This window comes from Akebia trifoliata, chromosome 10, assembly GCF_017979445.1.
Source record: "Akebia trifoliata isolate Shusen 1 chromosome 10, ASM1797944v1, whole genome shotgun sequence".
Taxonomy (NCBI): Eukaryota; Viridiplantae; Streptophyta; class Magnoliopsida; order Ranunculales; family Lardizabalaceae; genus Akebia; species Akebia trifoliata.
In genome coordinates, this window is record NC_141384.1 from 5,280,565 (window position 1) to 5,295,078 (window position 14,514).

The following is a 14,514-nucleotide window of genomic DNA, read 5'->3' on the forward strand; positions in this document are numbered from 1 at the left end:
GTTCGTAAGGCCTTGGACTCGGTAAGTTGGTCGAATTGTTGGGGGTTTAAGTTCAAATCTAGATTCAAACACCTTTGGAAAGTGCTTCTGGCGTTCAAAAGCACTTTTTAGAATCCGATTACCATACTTGAGAAAACACGGAAGCCGAAAACAGGCAGAAGAGAGAAGTTGCCCAGAGAAATTTTGCATATAACTTGTTTCTCAAAAGCGGTGAAAGTCCTTAGGTTGTGAGTTCGATACCCAGTATGAGCTATAATACCTTGGGGTCACCCGTGAGAGTGCACCCTCACTTACCTGATGTGTGTGATGTGCGGGCGTTGCACATGCATGAGGGATGGGACCCACATGTCTTGGCCTAGCCTCTTCCGATCCCACTAGCTGGACATAAGTTTGGATACCCCGTCAAAAATATTATAAAAAAAGCCTACTCTTATAACCTACAAATTTTTACTATGATATATATGCTTATAGAAGCACACCTAAAAAAGCGCTTTCCTAGACAATGCTTTTGAAAATTCTAGTGATACCTAATTTGAAGGAATGTTTTCACTAGAGAATGCCCATTTTTAGAGAACCACACCGTATAGTTGGGCAACTCCAACTACCTATCCAACTACCCATTCAACTACCATTTTTGGATATGAAATCCAAAATAGGGGTCTCCAGTGTATGACCCATCCCAAAACCTTTTTTGGGTCGTAGGATTTTCACGACCAAAAATAGGTCACTCCAGACAGCTTCTCCAATTTTTTGGAGGGAAAAATTCAGATAGTTACCTAAAAAATATTACAATTTCAAACCGTTTGAGATCAAGAATGGATCCTCTGTAGTAGTGTTTTCCTATAGTTCCCTAAAGTGAATTTGATCGGTCGTGATTTCGCCACATCAACGAAACACTAAATCTAAACTCTTTAAACTTTAGAGTTCAATGACTATTCAATTTCAAAACCATTGATTGCGGTATTAAAAATTATTTTTGTCAATTTTTCATTTTTAAATCCGATCTATGTTCCAAAATACTAGAGGATTGTGTTGTTATTGATTTTAAAAGTGATTGATTCAACATTGTTCTCAAGTTCACTATAGGGAGCTGCAAGAAAACGCTACTATAGAGGATCCTCTCCCTTGAAATCTGAGTTAATGAATTAAAAAAAAATTATTATTAAAATATTTGTGAATATTCATTTTTTGATAATACGGTTGGAGTGCATATCCCCTGAATAGCCAAAGTGATTATCTCTAAATCCATGATTACCCATTTATGACTATGGATATGGGTATCCCCATTGGAGTTGCTCTTAGAAATTCCTCAAATATTTCTTGAATTATATACACATTTTCTATGTGATACAAGAATGATTAAACTCCTATGCAATTCAACTTAGTAGAAATTCACTACTTTTTGACCTTTTTCAAATGAAACAAATAAAAATAAAAAAAGCTATGGGAAGAGAGATACAAATTCATAAACCCTAATTTTTTTTTATAATTTTCTATCTTTATATATATATCACTCTCTCATTCTAATATGTTTCTTATTATTAGACAAGAGCCATGCTACCACGATCCATCATCTAACTTGAAGGAGTCTTGATTGGAAATCTTACTTAGTTAATTAAGTAAGTAAGAGAATTTGCTCTGCGTTTTTAACCATTTGTGCTAATATTGTAATTAATTCATAGAAAAATTTTATCTTGTTATTAATTTTAAATTTGTTCTACTTATTTTAGAATACTAAGTATTACAATGAATGACAAATATGTGTAAACAAAAAAGGAAACTTATAATAACCATTAGATTATAACCTCATCAAACACATTATAAATTCGTATTTTTGTTGTTTTTCTTCTTTTTGACTGAATTTTTGGATGTATTGTTAAATAAATATTTTGAATCATCTCGAATTAATAGTAATGCAGTTTTTCCCTACTCCAAATTACTAACTTGGGCTATACTAACAATCCTAATTACTATTTTTTTTTTTTTTTTGAATTTTTCCAAAAACTTGTAAAAGTTTTCAAATAAGAGACTAACTGTTAAATTAGTGAATTGATTAATTAATCGATGATTTATCAATGAACTATGAAATATGATAACATTTTTACTATTCACCTTCAAAATTTTATTTTCTTCAACATTCAAATAGTAAGAACTTTAGGATGGTTGAAGTTGATGGAGATTAGTCAAAAACCCAAAAACATCATTTCTATATCATCCCAAATTTATCTTATTTTTCGCACAAACAATTTTTTTAATAGGCAAGCAAGATCACAAAAACATTTTTGAATTATTCTAATTAACTGAATTGAAGCCCCATCCAAGAATTACCAAATTTCTCTTGGAGATTAGTGGGACCTTACCATTTGTTGGCCTCAGCAATATTGTCCAATGAAAAAGGACTCAAAACACTTTAAGGAATCTCCATGAAACATCATGTCTCCTATGGGTTGGGTGGAGATGTAACCATGACACGTGGCCAGAAAATCCTGGACCAGTAATGGCTGCGAAGAATTTTCTTCTATTCTTGTGCAGTAGTACAAATCAGGTATTCAAACTCATCTGAGTCTACATAGAACTCGGACATCAAATTGTGGGTTGACTCAGAGTTAAAAAAAAATTTCCAACCAATTTCCAGGATTGTCAATGAGGGTTTCCGACGTAAATTGGCTAAGTCCTAATCCACTTCAGGCTCGAGTTTATTTAGAATTCTATAAAAAAATAAATTCATGTCCTTTGTAAATTTATTATCAAAATAAGATTCTAATATCGATCGTCGTTTAAAAAAGAAAAAGAGAGAGATAAAAGTAATTGTATTATTTATGATATATATTTTGTTAATCTTTATCATAAAATTATACATCTATCGATACATATGGGTGTCAATGGATAGCCAAAATCGGAATTCGAATTCGAAAAATTGGATATTATCCAAAATTTTCAGATGTTGGATTCGGATTCGGATGTTATTTTAACATTCGAATGAGTTTCGGATACGAATTCGGATGTTAAGAAATCCAATTCGATAATATCCACTCCGATTTAAATACATTTGTTATATATTCATGTTATACAACAAAACTCATATATATATATATATATATGGGAAATGTTCAACACCCTACACTTTACCCTACGCTTTACCAAACATGTTTTGTCCTACATGGGTTAGAAGTTTTGGAATGGGCTGATTTTTGGTGAGGATGATCTCTACGATTAGAAGATCCTCCTCACCAAAAATCAGTCCATTCCGAAATTTCTAGCCCTATGTTTACAAGTTGAAAAATCGTGGACCGTCCATTTTTTGTAAACCATTTTTTATGGGGTTAGAAGTTTTGGAATTTGCTGATTTTTGGTGAGGATGATCTCCTCACCATAGAGATCATCCTCACCAAAAATAAGCCCATTCCAAAACTTCTAACCCATGTAGGACAAAACACGTTTGGTAAAGCATAGGGTGGTGAACGGGACCCTATATATATATATAGGGAGCGATTCAGCAGCCCTAAAGTTTGCCAAACATTTTTCAAAACATGGGTTAGAAGTTTTGGAATGAGCTAATTTTTCGTGAGGATGATCTTTATGATAAGGAGATCATCCTCACAAAAAATCAGCATATTCCAAAACTTCTAACCCCATCAAAAGTAATTTACAAAAATTAGACGGTCCACAATTCTTTAATTTGTAAATTAGGGTTAGAAATTTCAAAATGAGCTGATTTTTGGAGAGGATGATCTCTTCACCAAAAATATGCTCATTCCAAAACTTCTAACCCATGTTTTGAAAAATGTTTGGCACAATGTTAGGCAAATTTATATATATATAGGGGGCGTTCAATGGCCAACTTTTTGGCAAAACATTTTTCAAAACATGAGTTAGAGGTTTTGGAATGGGCTGATTTTTGGTGATGATGATCTCTACGGTGAGGAGATCATCATCACCAAAAATCAGCCCATTCCAAAACCTCTAACTCATGTTTTGAAAAATGTTTTGCCAAAAAGTTGGCCATTGAATGCTACCTATATATATATATATATATATAGGGAGCGGTTCGGCAATCCTAAAGTTTGTCAAACATTGTGCCAAACATTTTTTGTAAATTACTTTTGATGGGGTTAGAAGTTTTAGAATAGGCTGATTTTTTGTGAGGATGATCTCTACGGTAAAGAGATCATCCTCACCAAAAAACAGCTCATTTTGAAACTTCTAAGCCTAGTTTACAAGTTGAAGAATCGTGGACCGTCTAATTTTTGTAAATCACTTTTGATGGGGTTAGAAGTTTTGGAATAAGCTGATTTTTGGTGAGGATGATCTCCTCATCATAGAGATCATCCTCACAAAAAATCAGCTCATTCCAAAGCTTTTAACCCATTTTTTGAAAAATGTTTGGCAAACTTTAGGGCTGCTAAGCCGCCCCCATATATATATAATCTTATGTACTCATGTTATACAACGAAGTTTAAATTTTATATATTTATCTTCTCTAAACTCAAACGCAAGAACCAGACGGCAGAGGGTGGGTTTCGTCGTTTAGACTGAACAATCTCCATAACCACCATTTGCTCCGGCCGGCGAGCATTCAGATAATATTTTCTTCCTCTCTCTCTCTCTAAGCAAAACCATTTTTTTTCACTATGCGAGTTCCATGACCACCATCTTCTCCGGCCGGCGAGCTCCATGACCACCATCTTCTCCAGCTGGCGAGCATCCATGATTCCAGCCAGGTAGATACTTCATCTCCCTCTCTCTCTCTCTCTCTCTCTCTCTCTCTCTCTCTCTCTCAAAGTAAAATCCCATTTTTTTTCCTTTAAAAATTCATCTGCTTTAACCTCAAACCAAAATAGGAAAATCGATTGGGTTTTTTACAGATTGAAGACGATGGTAGAAATCAAATCTAATTTTCGTAGGATTTTTATTGGATCGGATATTCAATATACTCTTCAAATTCGAATTCGAATATTGGTTAGTGATATCCGATCGGATTCGAATTTGAATTCGGATATCACTAAATTTTTTTGGATTTGAATTCAGATATAACACTATCCGATCAGATACCTATTCGTTGATAGCCCTATTGATATAGTATATACCCATCCAACATACATTAGCGGACGGAGTTGGATTTTCCATTGCTAGATCCTAGGCTCAATATCAAGGCCCTAACCCTTCTTTTATCGAATGGGCCGGATTGGATCAGCGGGTCGTCGGACTCAATTGTCACCCCTTCTCTCAGTTGACTCGACTCGCTGGACTTTCATTTCTTGAGTTATAAAACTTGGGGTACAAACTACAATGCAAATGTCATTTCTTGACCTGTAAAGTTCAGTCAATAAAATACCTCTTTAAGATTCGGCTCATGCAACCTCGGATTCTCCTCTGCCCACACTCACACAGATGGCATCTGTACCCTAAACCGGTCCCACGTGCCAAGCCCTTGTGTCCTTCAATTTAAACCTAATGGACCCCATATTATCTAATATATATATTCTCAACCAAAGGCAAACACAGCATCAACCTTATTTTATTTTTAAACCCAATTAGAAACCCTCCTACACCCTTATCCTCACTCCACCACACCTTCTTCTTCTTCTTCTTCTTCTTCTTCTCTCTCTCTCTCTCTCTTAAAGAACTTCTAACCAAAGAAAGAAAGAAAGAAAAAAAAAATGTCTGGAGTTTGGGTGTTCAAGAATGGTGTAATTCGCTTGGTCGAAAACCCACCAGCGGCATCTGAGAAGGTCCTTGTCTATGTATCGACGGGTGAAATTATCTCATCATACTCGTCGCTCGATCGGATTCTAAGGGTACTCGGGTGGGAGAGATACTATGATGACCCAGACTTCCTCCAATTCCACAAATCCTCATCAATTGATCTCATTTCTCTTCCTAAGGACTTTGCAAAGTTCAAATCTGTACATATGTACGATATCGTTGTCAAAAATATGAATGTCTTTCGTGTTCGTGATATGTAAGTTGGTCATGAAGTAGATATCTAGGTTTTGGGTTTTGTTTCTTCTGTCTTTCTTTAAGTGTCAATAAGTTTTCAATAATTGGTTCTCTCAGGTCAATAAATTGACAGAACCCATGTCTTCTTCTTGTACTGTCTTATTTATATTACTAATGAGTAATAGCTACATTTTGCATTGCTTTTCGTTTAAATTTATTGTCATTCGTGGTTTGTCTATTTAAGTTTAGTTGTTTGTAATGTAGTTTTCTTGGCTGAATGTGACTTGGAGTTATAACTTATAAGAGTCATGATGAGTGCACGCGGTTGGATACACAGCTGATGTGGCAAGTGCATACCCAATGCGTACCAAGACCGCGTGCATTCATCATTATTCAACTTACAACCTTAGATGTTGCTTCTATTGAACAATTAGACTTGTATCCCATCACTTCTGATTTGGACAAATAGCGAATAATGAAAAGAAAAACACTTTCCTTGCTTAGTAGGAAGATTTAAAATCTCACTAACGTTGTTGGGCCCACGTGGATTATCTCAGGCAATCCAAAACAACAATCTTTTAGATTTCATAGAAAAATTCAAATTAATTTTTTTTTAAGTTTGATCAAAGGTGTAGAAAATGGACGACTATCAAACTCCAAAAATTGCCAAAACCTAAAATTAAAACTAAACGGTAAAAAATAATTCTTTTTTCGAATTTTTTTCATAGTTCTTAGGATTTCATGCTCTACAAACCAGTGCAATCAAATCATGTTTTGGATGCTAAGATGTGACCTCACGACGCTTAGTAAGATTTGAAATTGTATAAGGTTAGTCAAGCTAGAAAGATCCTAATGTATATTCTTTCTATTAATTTTTCAGTCGAAGAGACCTCATTTTTCTACTAAATCAAAATCAGACGTCAAAGGGTGCTGGGGTGGAACAAGTAAGGAGACATTCAATTGCCCCCACTCAACTTTTTTAGGCATTTTAGATACTTTTGAATTTATGCTTAAATTGAGACACTCCGGCATTTTGAACTAATAATATGCCCGTTTGACCTTGTTGCCCCCACTCCCTCATCTCCCTCCAATTTTTGTCCCTTTCCCCCTCCAATTAGTTATAAGTTTGCCTCTACTAAAAGAAAATTATGACTCCACCCCAGAAAGGGTGGGACTACAATTTATTTGCTTTTAGGGAGGAGTCTCTAATATGACTAACTAGTCAGGAATGTAAGTAAAAAAATTTCTTTATTCACTTTTCCCCATTTGATTTCTGTTTCTATTTTTTATTTTTATTTTAGTTTGTTAAACTTATAATGGGAAAGATAGGTTTCCACTGAGAGAAACTCAAAGTAAATGAACAGAGGAATTTGTCTTAAATTTTGACTGAATCAAAATCTGACGTCAAAGGGTCTATATTTATTGAAATTCGGGGCGAGAATATAATATGCGTAACTATTAGGGATCATTACAAAAAACATACTTTTATTATTTAGTCCTTTTTATCAGATAGTACAAATGATTGTACCGTTTCGGCCTGTTATAAATAAATAATTGAAAGGTTTGATTGGCAATGATTCTGTGGGGTAGGCAGAAGAGAAGAAGAGAGGCTGTTGGGCTTCACGTGAACCATATCGTAACAGTAGATTAACATCAATTTGTAAGATCCACGTGTCACAATTTAATTGCTTGGTTGTCGTTATAAGTCCTATTTTTCAGCTGCTATAGCACGTGGTACTTGCCCTTTCCACGTGGGAAAAGCGAAGTCTTGTCACTTTTGATGAGTGACTAGAATGCAAATGCTAATTCACGCGGAGTGGCGTAGGACGAACTCTCACACTAATGGGTGTTGGGAGGTTCTTTTTTTTTCTAATCGAGTGTCCGTGTCCGTGTCCGTGTCAGTTTGTGCGTACCACAACTAATCTCGGGGAGGACTACCACAGCAAATCACCGTCATGGTCCCCTTGTTAAATCATGAGTAAAACCCAAGAAAAAATTCAAACTCGTGACGTGCGCCTAACCCACACTTCACGTGCTTGCCCTTACCACTTAGGCAACCTATGGGTGGGAGGTGTTGAGAGGTCTAGAGGCAACACTTAAAGTAGTGAACTCAAACACAAGTGGGTATGACTTAAAAATGAGATGAATTTTATTTGAAATTCAAATTCAAATTTAATGATTTTGATTTTTTTGAAAATATCTGAATTAAAATATAGGTTGAATATGGATCTATGTCTTTTGATCTGAGTCGGATTTGGATCCATTTTTATATCTGTCAAGATCTAAAAGATATATTACTTTGTAAATTATATTTTTTAAATTATTTTTCATCAACCAACTTTGATTGGATGTAGTAGTCAAGATCTATCTTTAAAAATGAGAGTTCTAGAATTCAAGTCATCATTTAATCACATTTTAGTAATTTTGAAAGATCTTGAGTTCAAGTCATCATTTTGTCACATTTTAGTAATTTTATTTAAAATAACATTGAACGTTTTGATATTATCCGACCCAAATCAATTAAATTGATCAGATCGAATCTGGATATGAATTTGATGAAAGCAAAATGATTCGAATATGATTTTAACTAATAGGATCTGAGTCATATATAAATTTGGATATGAATAAGGACATGGACATACTCATATCTGATCCGAACCCAACCTGTTTTAAACCTACATGAGGGGTTGTCAATGGGACTATTTTGAGAAATCAGGATTAGAACCGTTGATTTTCTTGATTTTGGTTCTTATCAGATTTTATTTTGATTCTCAACTCAATGGAATTAGAATGAGAGTCGTAAAAAAAAAAAAAATTCTCTTTAAACGATTTTTGGTTCTTGGATTACATCGATTCTTATCGATTGAGCCTTAACCCTATCCTAAAGAGGTGGGTTCTACCTAAACTAGCCTTATATCCCCATTGGGCCTAAGTTGACTAAGTCATATCTTGACCCTAATGAAATTGGACTTGACTGGAGTCAGATTTAGGCCTAATAAAATTACTAGAATTCAATTTTTTTATGAGTCGTACTTGAGTGACCTCAAGATTGTACCTCATATCGCACATCTTAATGTGAAAGTACGTAGGAATCATAGATGTTTTTATCAAGATACGAGTTAGAGACATCTATGGTTCCTACACACTTTCACGGCAAGATGTGCGATGTAAGGTACACTCTTGAGATCACTTTAGCATTAGTTTTTTTTTTTTTTTTTTTAATGAAAAAGCTTAATTTTTAATTTCTAATTTTTTTTTGTGTGTTTAAGATTGTTTAATCAAATTTGCAATTAATGTCTTATTAGCCTAAACTCTTTTTATAAATGAGAATTAAATTATAATTATACAATGTATTTTACTTTTATTAAAAATAGTTATCTAATTAAATATTTTATGAATATATTTCTAAAATATAAAATAGTAGGTTGCCTCAGACTTGGCCCTACTAGGCCCTAGCCCAACTTGGATTTGACAGACTGCAAATTATTGAAGCTAGTCCTACCCTTGCGGGCTCAATATGAAAGCCCTAACCCTTGTTTTGTCAGGTCGGAATGAGCTAACAAGCCAACAGGCTCAATTAACACCCTAGTTCTTATTAATTTTGGTTCTCAATCGGTTCAATTTCAAGAGACATCTCTCTAATCAATTCTAATAAAAAGGATCCTGAACCATCAAATCACTTCCGCTTAAATGGGTAACCAATGACACTCTTAAACCCAAATACTATTTACTCATACTTCTCTAATAAAGTTGAAATAATTCAATTTACGAATTCTCATTTTACATTAGTATTTATTTTTCAATAACATGATTAGCCTTTACTAGCGAAGGTATAAATTGTAAAATGATGATTATATTGTACAAGAAACAATATTGGACACCACTAAAATATTATTTAATTTTAACTTACGAAAACACCACTCACTTACAATGGAATACAATTTCTTTGTAGATGAAATATAGATGATGGTGCAACACAACGTGAAAAAAAAACTAATATTTGACGGCCCAAGGCTGTTGAAGTTCATAAAATTAGACAGACCAAAGCGTCAAATTTTTCTTTATCAAAATTTTTTTTTCGATAGTTAAATTAATAGAGGATGAGAGACATTTGCTGACTCTAAGATGAGAGACATTTGATGGCTCTAAGCTGTTCGAATTGGGGATCATCAAAAATTTCAATGCTCATAAGCCGTCAAAATTCAGTTTCTAATATTTGTGGGCTTAAGCCCATCAAATTTTCTTGTCAAAATTTTCAATTTTCACATAATGCAATATCTAATGATATTGTACACAAAAATATCTATCATCATCAAGATTTTGTCTATTAAGAAGATTTCCAAATATCATACGATTTCAAGGGGATCTCCAAATCTCATACAAATTTTAAATCCATATCCACTACTTATGTATAAGATGTTACATGTGAGAAGGTTTCTTACTATTGTAACAATTTTATGTAAAGCCAGTTTCCTATTTTCTTGGTAACTTGTAAACTCTATATATTCAAACAATCACTCGCAATGAAATACTCTCATAAGTTGCCTTTATCTTCATTTTTTTTCTGACTTAACATATATTCCCTTAAGTGCTCTCTATAGAAAATAAATGGGGGGAAATATGAGAAAAGAAAATTTCTATGTGGCACGTAATTAACTATATTGTCTTATAGACAACATATGTGCCCACTGTTGGAAATATATCTTAGAAAAATTATTTTTTATTAATTTTATTAATTAATAAATGAATTTTATGATTATTTGTCCTTCAGTTTATTGTCATCACACAAGGATAAATTGTAATATAACTAAGTTATCAACTTATGGTTGATACAAGAGAATTAGTTACATAGTTCCTTTTATCTAAAATTATCATAGTTATAGATAAAGTTGGGCACATCATTTATATGACTACCATATTGTTAGAGTGTATACATTTGATGTACAAAATCCTATTCTTAAGGTATCATGATGTTGATCATGCACTTAACAAATGAGTACTTATTAGTACATTGACTGATTACGCATAAGTTAATTCTTGTTGAAATCTACTATCAGAATATAATTAATTTATAACATAAATCAAGTTCAGAATTTCTTAGACTTGAGAAACTTATTTATCATTAAATGATAATTTGATTACTTTAATTTTTATCAATAGTAATTCTCATTGATGAATTACAAAATGACATTAATTTGGTAATCAATGAATTATTGGGATGATGATAAGAATTCAATAAGGAATCTACAATCATTAATTTGAGGAATATCAACGATAGGGAAAATGATGATTATGGGTAGTAAATCATGATTAGGTGGAATTTTAATCATTGTTTTAACCAAAATTTATATTTTATTCGATAAAATATACTATTTGTAATATACTTTTGAAAAAGAGTTTTTCTAAATTATCGATTGATCATCCTAGAGTTTCAATGCCATGCACAAAGAGTAAGGATTAGATAGTAGAAACTATTATCAAAGGTTTCTGGATGGGATATTGTTTATCACAGAGAGAATTGTCTAATTTAAAGATTTATGGGAAGGACCGATCAATTAATATAAAATTTCAAGGATTCAATTGTAATATAGATATCCCCTGTCACTTACAATTTTTATACCTATTTGATTTAAGGTCAGTCAATTGATACAATTTTTGCCTGAAATATGATATCCTAGATCAATCCGAGTCTATGTTCAAATCAAATTATTTATTCATTTTCTCATATGTGTATATTCCTAAAAAGGTCCAAATTAAGCCCATTATGTAATGTGTTCTTAAAGTCTCTTAAAGGTTAAGGGCGTTTTGGATATCTTTTAAGTGTTTTATTTGGATAAATTTAATTCCTTAAAAGAAGGATTTGTTGTGAGGGATTTATACGTGAATTCTCTTTGACCTAATAAAGGATGTATTTTATAGGATTGTCCTCTCCTAATTGTTAAAAGTTTTCTAATTCAAAAATTGGCTTTAAAAATCCAAAAATGATTTAAGATATATTATAAGATAAGAAATCCTCATGGATCGTGCATACACTTTACGATTTTCATAGTTCAATTTTTTTCAAATAGAGGATGACGACTCCAACGAAATACATTACACAAAAAGAAAAAAAATTATTCTTTGAATTTTACACTCAAGGGAAGGTCCAGAAAGTTTGAGGGGTACAAATTCAAATTTAGAGAAAACTAAGAAATGGTAGATTTTTGACGAAGAGCAAATTCTCTGAGTTTTAGAGATCATTCAATTTTGATATTTTTTTTCTTCATCATCGGATACTCCAAGAAGTAATTTTTTTCTTATACCCAGAATTAAATTGAGTGATGATTAATGTTAAAAGACAATATTAAAAAGATTCTGATTTATCAATACTTCCGTTGAAATTAATTTTTCAATCCGATTTTTCCAGTCACCCACTCCAATTACAAAACAAAGACACAATTGGATTTTGGTGAAACTTGTCTTCAAAATACAACAACGCCTAGTTTAGACACAAATTGTATGTTTTCTCAATGTTTGTATTAAATTCGAAAGAACCTATTACACATGGTTTCTAATACACAAATGCTTCTTCTAAAAGTGAATTTCATTTAAAGAAAGTGAAGAAAATTAGGAGAGAGATTTATTCAAAATTCTCTAATGTTTTTTCTTGACTGAATTGATTCTTATATGTACAGAAATAATCTCGAAAGATATATCCATTTGGAGATGGATAAAAGAATCAATTGGAGTATCAAACCCATTGTAAGTACCGTTTGCTTGAAAAACTTGTTTGAAGGCATCCTTTAGACTGCAATATACACTATTTGGTACCATTAAACACCTGTTCGGTTCGAAAACATGTTTGAGTCTAATAGGTGTCATCCAAAAAATCTACTCTTTTACCTGCCTAGGGATCACGTCTTGTTCGTAAGATATGAAGATTAAATAAGAAGATAGTAGGTTGAAGAGGAGGATAGGTAGAAAATAGTTGATTTTAGGGCAAGATCATGATTTTCTAGTTTGAACCAAAATCATCAAGAATAGCAAAAACTACTATTATATTTCGATTTTTCCAGAATTAATTCTACTTTTAATGTTTCAATGAAATAATAAAAATAAAAAAAGGAATATCATAAATTGAATAAAATATACACATGTGCCAGCTAGCTTAGTTGGTAAAGTCTTTGGTGATGATACCAGAAACTTCGATTCAAATCCTGCTAACATTGAGCTACTGAACTCATTAAAAAAAATAGGGTTTCCAATAAAATAAAAATAAATAAGGGCACTTATATGTAGGAGTTGAAGTTAAAAGAATGTTAAATTGTTAATACTTTTTTAATTGGCGGCCGAGTTGAATCTTGAGATTTCAACACGACTTAACTTGAAGGACATCCCAATAGTTAAGTTTTAGAGTATGAAACTATGCCAAAAAATAATACCCATAATAAAAATAAGAGAACACAACGTGAAAAAAAATCCCATATTTAATGGCCCAAGGCATGAAATTTTTCATTGTCAATTTTTTGTTTCAACAAGTCAAAACCATCAAATTAATGGAGGATGAGTGAAATTCGACAACTCCAAGCCGTCGAATCTGGGAAACATCAAAATTTGCAACGGCTTTGGGCCATCGAAATTCATGGTCCTTGGTCCGTCAAATTTTCCCGTTTTCACGTTGTGTAACTTCTATTACAACATCAATTTCTTGTTATAACACACCAACCAATGCAATTAACAAACACAGGTTATAGTGTGAAAAACCATTATGTGATTGTCAAAATCTTCCTCGCTTAATTGGGGCATGCATGTTATATAATTTTATTGATTCATGTGTTATAATAAAAGTTGGTAGTACAATACATTTAGGGTCTGTGTCTAGTAACCCCTCCAAAATTGACTCATGTGAAAACAAATGTACACATGATCCAAACATGAAACAAGAAATCCAATGACCGGGATTTATATATGCATATCCTACTAACTCATATATGGGTTATATGTATCTTGAGGATAAATCCCAACCATTGAATTTCATGTTTACACAATCCGAATCATGAATCATTTTCTACGTGTCACTTGATATGTATATATATTGAGGAATCATGCTAGAGTAACCTTAAGATTGTACCTCATATCTCACTTTGCTTACATGGAACTGTGTTGGAAGCATAGATGTTTTTTCACTTGTATCTCAATGAAAAGTATTTGTGGCTCATACACACTTCCTCATTATGAAAGTGCGATATGAGGTACAATCTTAAGGCCACTTCAGCATTATTCTATATTGAGAGAGGAGAGAAGATTCTATTAAAGAAAGAGATTGATTGAAAGTGGTGGTCCAGCAGGATTAGTAGGAATTTCACTAAGATAGCATATCTTTTTGTTATAGCTGGAACGTTCATAGTCATTATCATATTAAGTGCAAGTCATTGGGAGTTTGGGACCTCATATGGCATTTGATCCATGTAAAGAGGTAACAAAGGTTTGCATGAATTGTATTGCCTATCATTAGGCCCACTGGAATCACTGGTTAGCTTTACAAATGAAGCTTAAGTACAACGTGAAAAAGAGGTAAATTCGACCACAAGGTCC

General features: G+C 32.9%; 1 pseudogene; it reads left to right on the top strand.

Moving 5' to 3' along the window:
- Positions 1-5,595: 5,595 nt before the first annotated feature.
- LOC147392919 (flowering-promoting factor 1 pseudogene) lies at positions 5,596-6,102 on the top strand (annotated as a pseudogene).
- The last annotated feature ends 8,412 nt before the right edge of the window (positions 6,103-14,514 follow it).